Source organism: Acartia tonsa, chromosome 11 (assembly GCF_053477335.1).
Source record: "Acartia tonsa isolate MP-2025a chromosome 11, ASM5347733v1, whole genome shotgun sequence".
NCBI classification, from domain to species: Eukaryota; Metazoa; Arthropoda; class Copepoda; order Calanoida; family Acartiidae; genus Acartia; species Acartia tonsa.
In genome coordinates this window covers 11,125,393-11,141,135 of record NC_137270.1, presented here as the reverse complement: position 1 = coordinate 11,141,135, position 15,743 = coordinate 11,125,393, and the positions used below count along the sequence as shown (strand labels likewise).

Here is a 15,743-nt window from a genome sequence, read left to right as displayed (position 1 = left end):
CTTTTAATTCAACTTATTTGTAAAGGAACATGGATAAAAAAAACTTAAAAATAGTTTCTAACATCCAATTACTAGCGGCTACGTGTTTTAATATGTAAAATGAGAAGATTTCTTTTTTTTTTTGGGGGGGGGGATTGTCATTTTTCTAGGGGCGATATCCCTTAGGAAACTGATGGCACCCTCTATAAAATAGTTATTAACATTCCCAGGTCTTATGAAAAGCTATATTGTAAAGGAGAACTATATCGGTTGAGCAGTTAACGAGATTATTCAGTACATACAGATATAAATCTTGTTACTTTTATATAACAAGGATGAAAAGAAGGATATACATTAAGAGATATAAGTTTTCCGGAATTTTAATGTAGGGAGGAGATTTGAAATCTGCATCAAATTTTAAGGATTTTTTATAAAATTCGTTTTTTGTATAATTCTTTATCTAAAAGCGGAAATACATATTAAGTTAATTAATTTTGACCAATAGGATAGGTAGATTTTAAACTACCTGCGCTCTAATTGGTTGAATGATGTACGACATCCAATCAGAGCGCTGATTTTTTAAATCCACCAATCACGGATGCCAAAATTAATTAACTTAATTTGTATTTCCGCTTTTAGATAAAGAATTATACAAAAAACGAATTTTATAAAAAATCCTTAAAATTTGATGCAGATTTCAAATCTCCTCCCTACATTAAAATTCCGGAAAACTTATATCTCTTAATATACATATTTGACCAGATCTTACCAACCAATAAATTATTAATTCTAATAATTTTTAGGCTATTTAAAAATTACCACCTCAATCTTTATAGCAAAATAAACTTTTTATCTGAAAATAAATTATTTTTGTATAACTCCTATTCCTAATTCTATTATTTTATTGGTCCTCTCTTTTGTTTGAGATTTTTTGTTTATGCGTGTTTCTGTATTATATACGGAATATACATGCTTCAAAATTAGATAAATAAGGGCTGCCGAATTTAAATATTTAAAGAATAATAAGATATAAAAAACAAGTTCATACGTAAAAAGTCAGACATTACTACTTTTAAAATACTTTTAATCAATGCTATACGAATGAATTTCGAATCTGACTCAAAACAGAAAAAATTGTAAAAAAAATCAACTATGAAAATTCGGCAACTCTGTTCTAAATAATATGCCAATTTGTATGCAATTTTATCCGTCTTTATGGTTTTATACCCCACCCCCGGTTTTAAATTTATGATTTATCTTATATCTTTTTATTAGTAAAGCTACTCTATAATTTCTATACGTCCATCAGTGTGCTATACTTTACCATTCAGGGATCTTTAGGGGTAAGACAATGGGCGATCAATTCATGTACACCCCCAGGCCTAAGCTATGTTAAAAAGATAACGTTCTGTATATTTTAATTATTAATAAAAGTTTGGATCTTGTTCAGTTGAACCAAAAGTATCGGAAGATTATAAGCCAGCAAAACAGTATCATTTACATTCCAAGGTTCCCGCCCTCCCTGCATACTGTTAAATCCTAATTTCAAAATTTAATTTTTTTATGTATATTTTCTTTTATAAAGTACATAGAAAAAAAAGACTTTAAATATCTCGCTCCTTTGATTAATTTTTGTTTGTTGTTTTAATTATGTGATATACTTTCATGACATTTTTTGTTTATACACTGTTAAAAATAATTTTTTTATTTAGTATCAAATGATACTCTGGAGAGTATTGGACCCGACAGTACGCTACAGCTATATAATTAATATATAACACTATGTAATACTGTATAACACAATAATTGTTACGATATAGAATAACAACATTTTTTAGTATCGATTGATACGCTCTAGGGTAATAAAGAATATGCTGTAGAAAAGTTTATTAAAATAGTAATATTTTATACGTTGTAGGGTATCGGAAAATACGCTAATGAAATGTATATAAATTTAGTACTACTTTATACGCTCTAAGGCACTGGAGAATACGCTACACAGAAATGTTTATAAATTTAGTACTATTTCATACGCTCTAGGGCATTGGAGAATACGGTACAGAAATGTGTATTATTATATAGTATAATTTCCTATGTTCTAGCATAAAAATCAATACGTTGCAGAATAGTTTATTAGTAGCGAAGCTACTCTATAATTCACAATGTCCGTCCGTCTGTCCGTCCGTCCGTCCCCGTCTGTCCGTCCGTCTGTCCGTCCGTCCGTCCGTAATTAATGAATTGGGGGAAATGTGATTTTCTCGGCTCCTACAAAAGATAGAAAGCTGAAATTTTTTGACAACATTCCCATCATTAAGGAGCACAATTATAAAACATCAATGGCGGTCGGACTGCTTTTTAGCAGGTTTTAGGCTATTTTTTATATTTTCTAAATTTTCCCCATAACTTTGGTGTTTATGGTCCGATTTTCAAAATTTTTTCAGTTAAAGATATCAAAATTAAATTTCCCGTCATTTGAAGAAAACAACAAAGACGGTCAGACTGCCTTTTTGCAGGTTTTTGGCTATTTTTATATTTTTCACATTTTTTTCCCCATATCTTTGGTGTTTATGGTCCGATTTTCGAAATTTTTTCAGTAAAAGATATCAAAATTAAATTACCTGTCGTTTGAAGAAGACAACAATGATAGTCAGACTGCCCGTTTGCAGGTTTTTGGCTATTTTTACATGTTTGACGTATTTCCCCATATCTTTGGTGTTTATTAAAACTTTTTCCTGTTTTTTTCTCCAATAAATCTATTCTTGATTTTAATAAATACACTTTAAATCTACTTCTACGTATTCCCATCCACAATTTTTGTGCTTCGCTGCTTATGGATGTTGTCATCCTTGTTATTTTAGTAATAATTCCTACCTTCTAGTTTATAAATTATGGTTGGTCTGTCCGTACGTCCGTCCGTCCTTACGGATAGCTTTTTAGGCATGTTAGAATTGACCTATCAATTTTAAACTTTGCTTGATGACTCCTATAGTATTTAGGTACCATTTTTTTGTAATCATTACCGGAATGTCCGTACGTCCATTTAAATATGTTGATTTCTTTCCTTTTATAGCAACAAATTTTTATATGATCTAATTATCCAATCGGTCTGATTTTTAAAAGCGAAGCTTTTCTATAATTAGGGTCGGTCCGTCCGTACGTCCGTCCGTAACGGATAGCTTTTTTCGTTTATTTAGACATATTAGAATTGTCCTATCGATTTTAAATTTTGCGTGGTGATTCCTTTAGTAGTTAGGAAAGATTTAGAAAGCCTAGCAACTTTATAATCATTACCATAATGACCGTACGTCCATTTTAAACATGTTGATTTCTTTACTTTTATAGCAACAAATTTTTATGTGATCTAATTATCCAATCGGTCTGATTTTTGGTATACTGATTCCTGGAGCAACAAAGTATAATAAAAGCGAAGCCATTTTTTTTTCAGGTGGTTCCCCTCAAAATTCCAAGTGTTTCACGTTAAAATACATGCAGGATATCCCTGTAGGGTAAGGGTTCCCCGCAGGGGTCAATAATAAATAAAGAAAACTACATCCATGCTTAATTAAATTTTTAAAATAAGGTGGGAGGTAGGGGTTTTACGGGTGCTCACTTGGTACTTTGACGAAAAGCACTTTTATTGATATTGTTTACCTGCTTACTGTTCTTGAATGAAAATGCCAATTGTTCCTGTGTAACCTAAAAAGAAAAAAACACAAAGAATCTTTAGGCAAAAAAAATTGGACAAAAAATAAAATTAATTAAAACAGTTTAATTTAACGAGATATGGAGAGAGAGAAAAATGGCCGCAGGATTACATATGTTCCTACATGTTTAAGGTTTACTAACATTTGCCCTACACCTCACCCCCTCCCCCTATTGAGATAATAAAATACTTATCTGAGGTCTAAAGCTCCAGCCAAATTGCTGCCATATTATCATTCTTGAAACCTTAAAAATATTTATAATAGTTATTTCTCGCATCGTATTATAAATGGCTTTACGCGGATATAAAAATGTAAAATGACTTTGGCACCTCGGGGCTAAAAAAACTGGTTTTAATCTTATGATCGTACATTTTTATATTCGTAGAAAACTGGATGTCATACGATGCTAGACATAGTTTTTTCGTATGGATGAGAACCGGTTCTAATCCACCGGATTAGAATCGGTTTTGAATCTATACGAGAATAGTTATAAACTGGATATAATACGATACGAGAAAAAACTATTCTTTTTTAACTTTTTGTTCGATTTAGGGATAAGAGACCTACCAAGGATTACTCATGCAAAATTTTAGATCAAAATTCGAATTCTAAGTGCCATTTATACATTGATTACGAGATGGTTGCATTGAAACCCCTCCCCCTTTTTTAAAAGCCTTTTAAAATATTGCTAGAATCCGGAATCCGCAAGGATGCTCCATTTTATGGACGAATTCTTGTAAGACTTAGAATCCGGTCCAAAAATTTGACAGACTGCCATCTCTTATTAAAAAAAAATTCCTAAATTGAAGCAAAATTAACTGAATTATGAGTTTCTGTTTTATATTGGAATTCTCGAAACATTGTGATGGTATTATAGACAGCTGTCCGCTGATATTTAAATAAAAAACTATAATATTAAAACCAGTTTTGTTAGCCACGAAAAGGCCTAATTTCTTTAGATAAAAAAAAACTTGTATTGATATTATTATTTTTATTATAATATTTATAGACAATTGTCTGTAATACGATGATTTAATGATTTGGCTGTGAACCGGTTCTAATCCAGTAGATATAAATTGGCTTCGAAGCCATACTAGAGTAAGTATACCTGTATACTAACTGCTTAAATTCAGTAGAGTCTTGCTTGTTTCGCCCACTACTTTGATGGGCAACCCAGGAACGTTCTAAATAATATTTATTATTTCTTAAGCAACATATTATGTACAGCTTTCCGAGGATATAAAATGTACAATTATAAAATGAAAAACCAATTTTTTTTGTCTCGAGACGCCGAAGACACTGGCTAAAAAATAGTGTTATCAATAGAAAGAACCACTGACACTCACACATCATTCGAATCCAAACTAGAAAATGTACCTAATTAAAACTTACACGAGTAAGCGAGAAATGGGATTTTTCTTAATATTTAATATTGCTAGGTGAAAACTTAAACTACATGGAGAAGAATTTGCGAGAAGCGCCTAATATTAAAATACCTTTTCTTAATTTTGCACTTTCTAATTTTTTTAAAGTTGAAAATGTATGAATATTGAAAAAATTATAAGCGATCAATGAAAATCTAATGAGAAAAGGGGGGGGGGGGGTAAAATGTGGTGACTCGTGCTACGACATACCAGCAATTTTATTTTGGATACTACTCCCTTAGTTTTAGAGATAATTGGGTAAAATCTTTTGGGCTGGGTCACTAATAACCCCAAGTTTTGGTATCTTTCAAAAACAAGGCGGCGGGACCGCCGCTCCTGCCGTTCCCCGCCATTTTCCGCCGCTGCCAAAATTTTTTTTTAATTGCATTTCTCGCCGAATTAGGCAATTAGGAATCATTTTAGGTAGGTCAGTAAAACATATTTGAATAAAAAATGGCGGCGGTACCGCAGCTCCTGCCGTCCATCCCCGTTTTCTGCCGCCAAATTTTTTTTATTGCTTTTTTTATTAGGCAATTTGGAATCATTTAAGACCATGTTATTTTTTTTTTCCCCTGATAAATTTTTTCAAATTCTCGTTTATCCAGGTATATCTTAAATTCAGTGCTTCTCCTGTGCTTTTAAAGATATTGAAAAAAAATCTTTTGAGGTAGGTCAGTAAAAAATATTTTTCAAATTCTCGTTTATCCAGATATATCCAGTTTTCCGCCGCCGTCAAATAACAATTTTTTATTGCGTTTCTCGCCGAATTAGGCAATTTGGAATCATTTGAGAACATGTTATTTTTTTCAACAATTTTTCCCCTTACAAGTCATCCTGCGGCGGCGGAAAACGCCGCCATTTTTTATTTAAATATTTTTTACTGACCTACCGTAAAAGATTTTGTTTCAATATCTTTAAAAGCACAGGAGAAGCACTGAATTTAAGAAATGCAAAAAAAAATTTTGGCGGCGGCGGCGGAAAATGACGGCGGGAGCGGCGGTACCACTGCCATTTTTTATTTAAATATTTTTTACTGACCTACCTAAAAAAATTTTGTTTAAATATCTTTAAAAGCTTAGGAGAGGCACTGAATGCAAGATATACCTTGATAAACGAAAATTTGAAAAAATGACTAAGTTCCCTCTGCAGGGTTGGTTATAAGGGGAAAAATTTTTGAAAAAAAATAACATGATCTCTAATGATTCCAAATTGCCTAATTCGCAGGAAATCCAATAAAAATTTTTTTTTGGCGGCGACGGAAAATTGCGGTCCCGCCACCGTTTTTTTCGAAAGAGACCAAAACTTGGAGTAATTATCTATAAAACTAAGAGAGTAGCATCCAAAATAAAATTGCTGGTATGTCGTAACACGAGTCAACACATTTAACCCCCCCCCCCCCCCCACAGTTATGGAGTCTCGACCATAAAGATTTTTTATCCAATCTTAACAAGAGAGGTATTTTTGGAAAGAGGAATATACATAGAAAACGCCTATGTAAATTAGAAAATCCGCAGAAATCATATTTGCAAGTTATTTGGAAAAATTTGCAATAATAACTTAATTTCATGCTTTAAATGACCAATTTAGAAAAAAATCTTTTAATGAAAGTTGTTTATCTATAAGTTTAGAACATACTTAAGACAATAAAATAATATTTATCATCCTAAATGCAGTGTGGCCACAACCAAAAAAATACTGATACTGAAGAAAAAAAAGGAAATACTGAAAATACTGAATCCTAAAATAAGAAAAAATACTGAAATACTGAACAAAAAATACAAATACTGAATAAGTATTTTTTTTTATATGATTCCTCATTTCAAAATTTCATATCATCATAGCTTTGTTATTAGTGGGATATTCTAAAGATCTTTTAATTTTGCCTCTTAGATTTTCTTGCACCAATTAAGCAGAAAATGACTGATAAATATTTCAAATGATTACAAAACTTAAATACTTTTTAGTTGAGTTAAGAGCATGGACGTCCAACCTTTTTTTTGGGGGGGCGGGGACATTTTTTTAAGGGGGGGATAATTCGCTTTTGGAGGGGAGGCAAAGTGCGCCGCAAATTTTTTTTACCCCCCCCAAAATTTTTACCCTGGGGATAAAATTTGTTTTGGGGGGGGGGGAGGGTAATTACCCCCCATGAAATCTGTTGGCAGTGGTAAATTTTGTTTACCCCCCCAAAAAAAATTTACCCCTGGGGTAAAATTTTTGGAGGGGTAATTTAAATTTTATTAATTATTTAGTATTAAAAATGCGCGCGAAGTGTGCAAAAATTTTCTTTGTTAATTATAAATTATGAATGGGGGGGGGGGGGTAAAATGAAAAAAAAATTTTGGGGTTGCCTACGGCACCCCAAATTCGTTTGAGGGGGTAATCGCCACTTTACCCCCCCCCCTTGGACGTCTATGGTTAAGAGCATGCTAAAAAACTTTACCTTCAATAATCATGCAAAGTACTCACCTTATATTATTCATTCTATTAATAGACAAAAAAATACTGTATAAAAGCATCTCAAATATCTAAAAAAATTATATTTGAGATGAATTGAAAAAAAAATGTATAATACCATAAAAAAAAAAATTAATGTACAAAGTTATAGGGTAATTTAAAGGAAAGTAAAGTGAGGCGCAAAGCGCCGAAAAAAATCTGACATCAACTACTTAAATAAACATCTTATTTAAGCAAATTTTTTTGGAATTTAAAGGGCGAATATAGGTTCGATATGATATGAGCTTATATCAAAGGTGCAATTCCATAGATTATAAATAACTTAAAAATATTGACATATTCAATTGTATAAGTCTGTTTATAGCTTAAAACCCATCAATCTCGAAGAAAATATTTTGTAATGAGTGTGGTTCCCTAAGAACTCAAACACCCTAGCATCACACAAGGCTTTGTGGCAAGGTTGAATTAAAAAGCTTTCGTTAAATGATAGTCGTAATAACGTGGAAACCAATTAATCAGGGGTAAATATACCCTCCTTCTACCTTCATAAAGTAAATTATTTAAAAGTTAAAAAAAAACATCAAATAATCAATAAAATTTTCTTGGAGGAAGAATGATTTCGAATCCCTGTTTTTTTGTGGCCGTGTGTGTGTGTGTTAAAAGTGCGTATACAAGGGTTGTTTATATCATCATGAATTAATCAAAGATCTCTGTACAGAAAATAAACTTTAAGACGTATTATTTACCCTGTCAATACTCCTGACGCCCTTCTACGCAAATTTTTTTATGCTTTTTAAAAAATTAAATAAACTAGTATATAATCTAAAATAATAAACATTCAAATTATCTTTTAAGGTGCATGCCAATGTAATAGTCAATCAAACTTAAGCATAATAGTCAAAAAAAAGTCTTGTAAAGGGCTAAAATAAACGATTTTGTCGGCAATCTCATTTATTATATGTTCAATTGAAACAGAAAATTGCAAAATCTACTTAAGGATTTTTTTGAATTTTTGAATTTGGCATAGATATTCTAAAAGTATGTAATGGCACCTTTGATATAAGCTCATATCATATCGAACCTATATTCGCCCTTTAAGAAATAATGAAAATACTGAATCATGAAAATTCCAAAAACTGAAAAATACTGAATAAAATTTTCAAATACTGAATATTCAGTACTTACTGAAAATACTGAAGCCCCAATTTCCAAATACTGAAGAATACTGAAGAATATGGCCACGCTGTAAATGTGAAAATCAGATGCAAAATCCTTTTTAGAGTAAATATAGTGCAAAAAGTAACCAAGACATTTGTCCAAAGCAGGGTGCCGGAGCCGTATAATTTTGATGCGGCTACGGCTCCGGTGAGCCATATTTGGAAATACGGCTCCGGCTCCAGCTCCGGTTCCTACCTTAAAATTAATATATCAATTTTTTTTCATTATTGAATTTGATAAAATAAAATAAATAATATAAAATATTTTGCTTTTATTTGATTAAAGCTATATAAAAGTAGAAGGATGTGTGTCTATTTGTTAAGTTACAATAGTTTTTCAGTTTATTATATGGAAATAGACCGTTGCCAAATTATAATATTACTTTAAAAAGTCATTTTTAGCTAGTCCGGAGCCGGAGCCGTTTTTAACGAAAAATACGGCTCCAGATCCAGCTCCGGCTCCACCAAAAATGTTGCTGCTCCCGGCTCCGGCTCCAGAACACTGGTCCAAAGTATGAAAATCTAAAGAAAATAGTTCTTTTTGATTTTGATATACATATCAGATAAATGTATATAAAATTAGTGATCAAAAACTATAAAACAAGTTATTACATTTTTTAATCCTATCGTTGATTAAAGTGCACTTTTAGGTTTACTCATTACCAAAGTAGCACATAAAAACTCTTGATATTTAACAAAATAAATTCAAATAAACAATTAGGCGTTTATTATAATGCAGTAGACCATTTTGTAGTTATATTTTTGGCATTTATTTTGATTAATTACTCCATAAAAAGAGTTTTTCTGCACTACTTTGGTAATTCTTAAACCTAAAAGTGCAATTTAATCGATGACAGTGATTAAAAAAATTATAACATGTTTTATAGTTTTTATCACTAATTTTATATACATTTAGGTGATATGTATATAAAAAGCAAAAAGAACTATTTTCTTCAGATTTTCATACTTGGTTACTTTTTGCACTATATTGACTCTAAAATAGATTCTATATTTGATTTTAACATTTAGGATGATATATTTTATGCCAATTATTGTGTTTACATCAAGAAAGAACATATTTTTTGTTCGTATACCTTTTTTTTATCATAAAATGTAAGAAACTGCTTTTTTCAGGTATAAGGTGAAAATAGGAACACTAAAGAAAGTTTTTTTTAGCCTTAAGTATGTTCTAAACTTATAGATAAACAAATTTAATAAAGAGATTTTTTTCTAAATCTGTCAATTAACCCATTAGTGAAGAACCGTTTTTTATCTCCCGGTTATAGAAAACCAAAAAAAAACTGGTTCCTAGTTTCTTAATTTCATCATTCGACATTATGAATCCCTCTCCCCTCTATCACCCTAGTTTTCATTTCCCCCTGGAGCAGGCAGTTTTGCTTACTTCCGTTTGCTGGTATAGCTCTACAAAATTGGAAAATCAAGAAAAACGAGGTGATTTTAAAATACCCCTTCTAACTTTTTTGTTTCTGTAGTAAAGTTGCTGATTTTTTTTGTGAAAGGATGATGTGGAAAATAACCCTTTGGGCAGGGGGGGGGGGGTACTCGAGAACCCTTAGAGCTAGAGGGAGCTAATTTTGGATTTAAGCTTCTATAGGACCAAAGTTAATTTTAAAATTATCGTCGACACCCCACCCCCCCCCATTTTTTTTTTTTTTGGGGGGGGGGGCAGGTGGATTATACTATATGGTGTTTCTCAGAAACAACTTGAGATAAATGGAGCAAACCTTAGGATAAATTTTTTGTAGGCCTATATTAGCTTTTAGAACTATTGTTGACCATCCACTGACCCCCAAACCCCTAATTTAGGGGGGGGGGTTGGATTTTACTATAGGGTGTTTCTCAGAAATAACTTGAGATAAAAGATGCAAACCTTAGGATAAAACTTATGTAGGCCTATATTTGCTTTTAGAACTATCATTGACCACCCACCCACCCCCAAACCCCTAATTCAAGGGGGGGGGGCAGGTGGATTATACTATTGGGTGTTTCTCAGTAACCACTTGAGATAAATGGACCAAACCTTGGGATAAAACTTTAGTTGGCATATAGTTGCTCTTAGAAATATTGTTGACCCACCCCCAAACCCTTAATTAAGAGGAGAAGGGGGGGTAGGTAAATTATACTATTGGGTGTTTCTCAGTAACCACTTGAGATAAATGGAGAAATCCTTAGGATAAAACTTTTGTATGCCTAAAGTTGCTTTTAGAAATATTGTTGACCACCCACCCAACCCCAAACCCTCTAAAATGAGGGGGGGGGGCAGGTTGATTTAACTATAGGGTGTTTCTCAGTAACTACTTGAGATAAATGGAGCAAACCTTAGGATAACACTTTTGTAGGCTTATAGTTGCTTTCAGAACTATCATTGACTACCTACCCACCCCCAATCCCCCTTAACTGAGGGGGGGCTGTGAGGCTGGTGTTTAATACTTTTATAAATATTGCTCACCCCCCACTCACACCCACCCCCAAACCCTCTTATGGCAAAGGAAGGAGGTGGGAGGCTGGTGTATAACTTAGAAACCACTTGAGAACCATGGAGCAAACCTTGGATTTAATATTAGTAGGCCTAATACTATTTTATACTAGTGTGTACTACTCATATACCACATCTGATACATGGATCAAACCTTAGTAATAAACTTTTGTAGGCCTAAAGTAGCTTTTGAAATATCATTGACCCTCCACCCAACCTCAAAACCCCTTAATCTGAAGGAGAAAGGGTTGGTGGTTAAAAACTATTCAAACTTTTGTTTTAAAAAAAACACTAGAGATAGAACCCAAAAATTTTAAAATCTAGATTTTTCCATGATATTAGATGTATATTCTACGGTACTACGTCAAACCCTAGATACGTCAAACAGTAGATGCGACAAACGCTAGACAGACAAACAGTAGACAGACAAACCCTAAAGGCGACAAACAATAGATACGACAAAGGCTAGAATTAATCCTATTATGTAAAGTAATACGCTTTTTTGTCTGTAGCAATGAATCTCACTAACCGCTAAACCAAAATTGTTCTCCTTAAAGTGAAGCTTCATATGTGTCCAGGGAAGGTTTTTAACTAATTTTGTGGAGGGTATCTACTTCCCCCCCCCCACAAAAAAAAAATAATTTACCTTTTTAAAACTTAAAAGAAAATGATATAAGCATTTTTGTCTGTAGCAAAGGATCTCATTATCCGCTGAACTGATATGTTTCTTCTTTAAAGTGAAGCTTCATATAGGTCCAGAAGGTTTTTAACTAATTTTGTGAAATTTAAATTATATTGCCTATTACTGAATAAAATTATAAGGTGATTATTATTTAAAGTAGTGCCTGTGGTAGGGGTTTGTAGCGAGGTGACAACACACCATTGAAATTTGAATTAGTATTGCCTGCCTTCCCCTATTTTCCCCCAAAATGACCCCAGATGAATCGCTTTACTGATTCAAAGACAAGGACAATAACATATGTAAGTAGTGCAGCAACATTAAAGCAAGATTTTTTTCTCTTGTAATAAACAAGTATTGTAAGTATGAATTTAAAAAGAAAAATTTCAATACAATTGAAATTAATTTATATTTATTAGATTTATTTGATTTAACCCATGGCCTAGGTGAAATAGATTTCTGTAAAACGTGTCAGTCAAGCAACAGATTGTCAGAATTATAGATGTACACAAATACACTTACTACTAAATAGCTGCACTGTTGAAAAAGTGTTGTAAGGGGATGTCATAGATGGCCAAATAATTAATGCTCATAAAATATTGCTCATTCTCAGCTTATATTACTCCACCCATTTATATCTCCCTTTGATGTTTAAACAAAGCAACTGTAAAAAAACTTAATACACACATGTCATTTAAAAATAATCATATTTAAATTACTAAAATTCTTTATCTCTTTAATTATAGTAGACTTAATTTAATAAACCTTTTTTGATGTATCTTAAAAACTGTTAATGTCTATAAATACAAAAAAATAAGCTGGTTTAGTTTTAACTGTATTGCAAAATCACCTTTTCATTTTTATTAGGGTTGGGCCGGATATCCGGTGTGGCCGGATATCCGGCCATTTTCAATATCCGGCCGGATACCGGATATTGAAACTATCCGGCCGGATATCCGGCAATATAATCTTTTATATTTTACAACAAAAATCTCTGTTTTTTTAAATCTTAAATGGCTGTAATTTTCTTTTTATTGAAGCTAGAAGAAAATTTTTTTCTGAATATGTTTATCTTTATGTAAATTTTATATTAGAAATCTCAAAACATGAATTTTGGCGGTGGCAGCAGTACTTGGCAGCTGCCAGCCGCAAACCGACGGTTGGCAGGTAAATGGCAACGTGTTTTATGAAATTGTAATAAGTCATGAAGATATATAAAAAGCTAAAGTTTAAAATTTGAAATCTTCAAGTAAAAAGTTGCGGTCACAGAAAGCGTTTAAAGATTTCTGGAGACCTAAAGGTTCAGAACTTGCAGGATTGTACCTGGAACCTGAAATCGACTTGAACATCTATATTACATATGAGGATGTACGACTATAGGATATTTTAGTATGAAATGCTTTGTTTAAGTAAAAAAAATATTTTTACTTTTTACCTGAATGACCTTACCAGATTTGCTGGCATCCTGTGCCCGCCAGGAAGGAGGTATTAAAAATTCATACCCATATTTCGAAAGTCACTCAGTTGTAGCCCTCTACCTTTTATACACAGAAAATGGGATAGAAAAAAACAGAGGGGGGGCAGGCATTTAACGCCACCTCCCCGCCCATCCTCCAACCGTTAGGGGTTGATATTACATATTGAGGGTAGTAATAGTTAATTAGATTTATTTGCTATGGAGATTTAATAGTTACTTAATTTTTAAGTTTTAACCTTAATTTTATCCTATTATGTAAAGTAGTAAGCTTTTTTTTGTCTGTAGCGAAGGATCTCGCTAACTGATGAACCGATATGTTTCTCCTTTTTAGGTCCCAGGGTGGTTTTAGTCCGTTTAATTTTTATAAAAAAAGTCGTTGTAAGGTTTTAAGTTATTTTTCTGCACTTTCATGTCCTTTCTAATATCCCTAGATACTAGGGACGCAGCCGCTAGTATAATATAAAACACCAGTTTATGAAGAATTTTTTTGCGGGTATAGTCCCTTTCGTGGCAACGCCCCTTAAGGAGCGATTATTCGTATTTTCACAGAAGCTTTCCTCCTATTTCTAGCCCCTTGCAGGGGACTCTAACCTTGCGGGGCCAATTGCCTAGCCCTGCGGGGCAATCACCTAATTAAATATAACCTAAAATAACCTTTTAAAAGCAATTTTAAAAATACAACGAATCGCCCCTTAAGGTGCGTTGCTACGAAAGGGACTATATCCTTTTTTGATACTTTAATATGTAGTAATTTGGCCGGTTATCCGGCCGGATATCCGGTAATTTGGCCGGATAACCGGATATCCGGCGTTGGCCGGATATCCGGTATCCGGTATCCGGCCAAAAAACTATCCGGCCCAACCCTAATTTTTATATCACATTTTTTGCAGGGAAGGGACAATGATAAGAAAGCGAGAGGGGACAATGGGCTGTTTAGTACACTAGTCCCTAAAGTTTTATAAGAATGTTTTCTTAATCGTTGGCTAAACAACTTTTGTTACTTTAATGGATTGTGATTGGTTGGTTTAATAATGAGTGTTCAAACGTTTCAACCACGTATTTTTTAAAACTGTTTTTTAACAGTGTTCTAATCGTTTGCAAATTACAATTCCGTTATGTAACAATTCAAAGTCTTGATATTTTTTTTTGAAAACTTTGTACATAAAGATCATTTAAACGAATTTCCTAACCTGCAAGTATTAGTATATAAACCATTCTAATTCTTGTTTCTTGGCTGTATACACGAAGGAAGCTTTAGGTGGTAGGCATTTTGAGTGTATATATGGTTGTCTGAAATGTATCCCTTTCATAGATTTTGCCAATATTTGGTTAATTCCGAAACACAGCTAGGTGAAAATAATAATTTCATTATTTGAAAAGAAAGGGAGATAGGCGAAGCTTTTCTACAATTCTGTCCGTCCATAACATTTTATAGAAGAATACTTTTGAAACAATGTTTTTTTTTTAATTTATATCCTATCTTTCTTCAATTTTCTGATTAGAAATATTTTCAATTCCGCTACTACATAAGGCTTCACTGAAAATAGACGATTTCTTTTCCGCGCCTCCGTGTATTTAATTAATTGATAGGAAAATAATACGATGTCTTAATCTTTAATTTAAAGAAAAGGAGTTTGTATTTGAGGTTCAAATATTTACAGAATCGTATTAAAATAATATAAAATATTACAACAAATCTTCACTTCAAACATGAAAGAAAATTATAAAAGTAACTATATAAAAACCGAATCACTTATCCAAACTAAACAACTTAAAAATATGCAAATTAAACAAGTTACTTTTATAAGAATTTAAAATTAAACTAACTATTGAAGCTCCAAAATAAACTATTTAAGGACTAAACGAAAATAATTAGACAGATTAAAAACATAAGCACGTCACGTTGTGAAAAATATATTGAACAATAAATTGCAGCATTCAGATCGCATAATTTTATAAATCAATCAATTAAACACACTACGGCAAGCTTCACAGAAAGGGTAGATAAAATTTCAAATTTTTTAATCAAATCTTTAATCTTCTTATTTTTTTGTAAAATCAGCTGTTACGATTCACAATCTTTGATGGGACAATTTCTGTGTGATGAATATTCCCTTATAAATGAAGAAAAATTCTCGGACTAATTCAACAATGTTGGACAAATTTATTTTAAAACCCACATGCTGAATAAATTATAATTCCTTTACACTACAATAAAATAATATTTAATATAATATAATATATAAGTGATTGAAGATTGGCGAAAAAAATTTGTTAGAGAAATTTTAGTCTACAGCGAGGGGGGGTTTAGA

At 32.4% G+C, this 15,743-nt stretch overlaps 1 long non-coding RNA gene across 1 annotated transcript; it reads right to left on the bottom strand.

Annotated features, from left to right (window-relative positions):
* Window positions 1-2,190: 2,190 nt before the first annotated feature.
* On the bottom strand, window positions 2,191-14,887 carry LOC145331639 (uncharacterized). The gene is made up of 4 exons (XR_013883822.1): window positions 14,622-14,887; window positions 4,792-4,867; window positions 2,851-3,927; window positions 2,191-2,798 (listed from the first exon to the last, which is right to left on the bottom strand). It is a non-coding gene; the product is annotated as an uncharacterized LOC145331639 (long non-coding RNA).
* Between the last annotated feature and the right edge of the window lie 856 nt (window positions 14,888-15,743).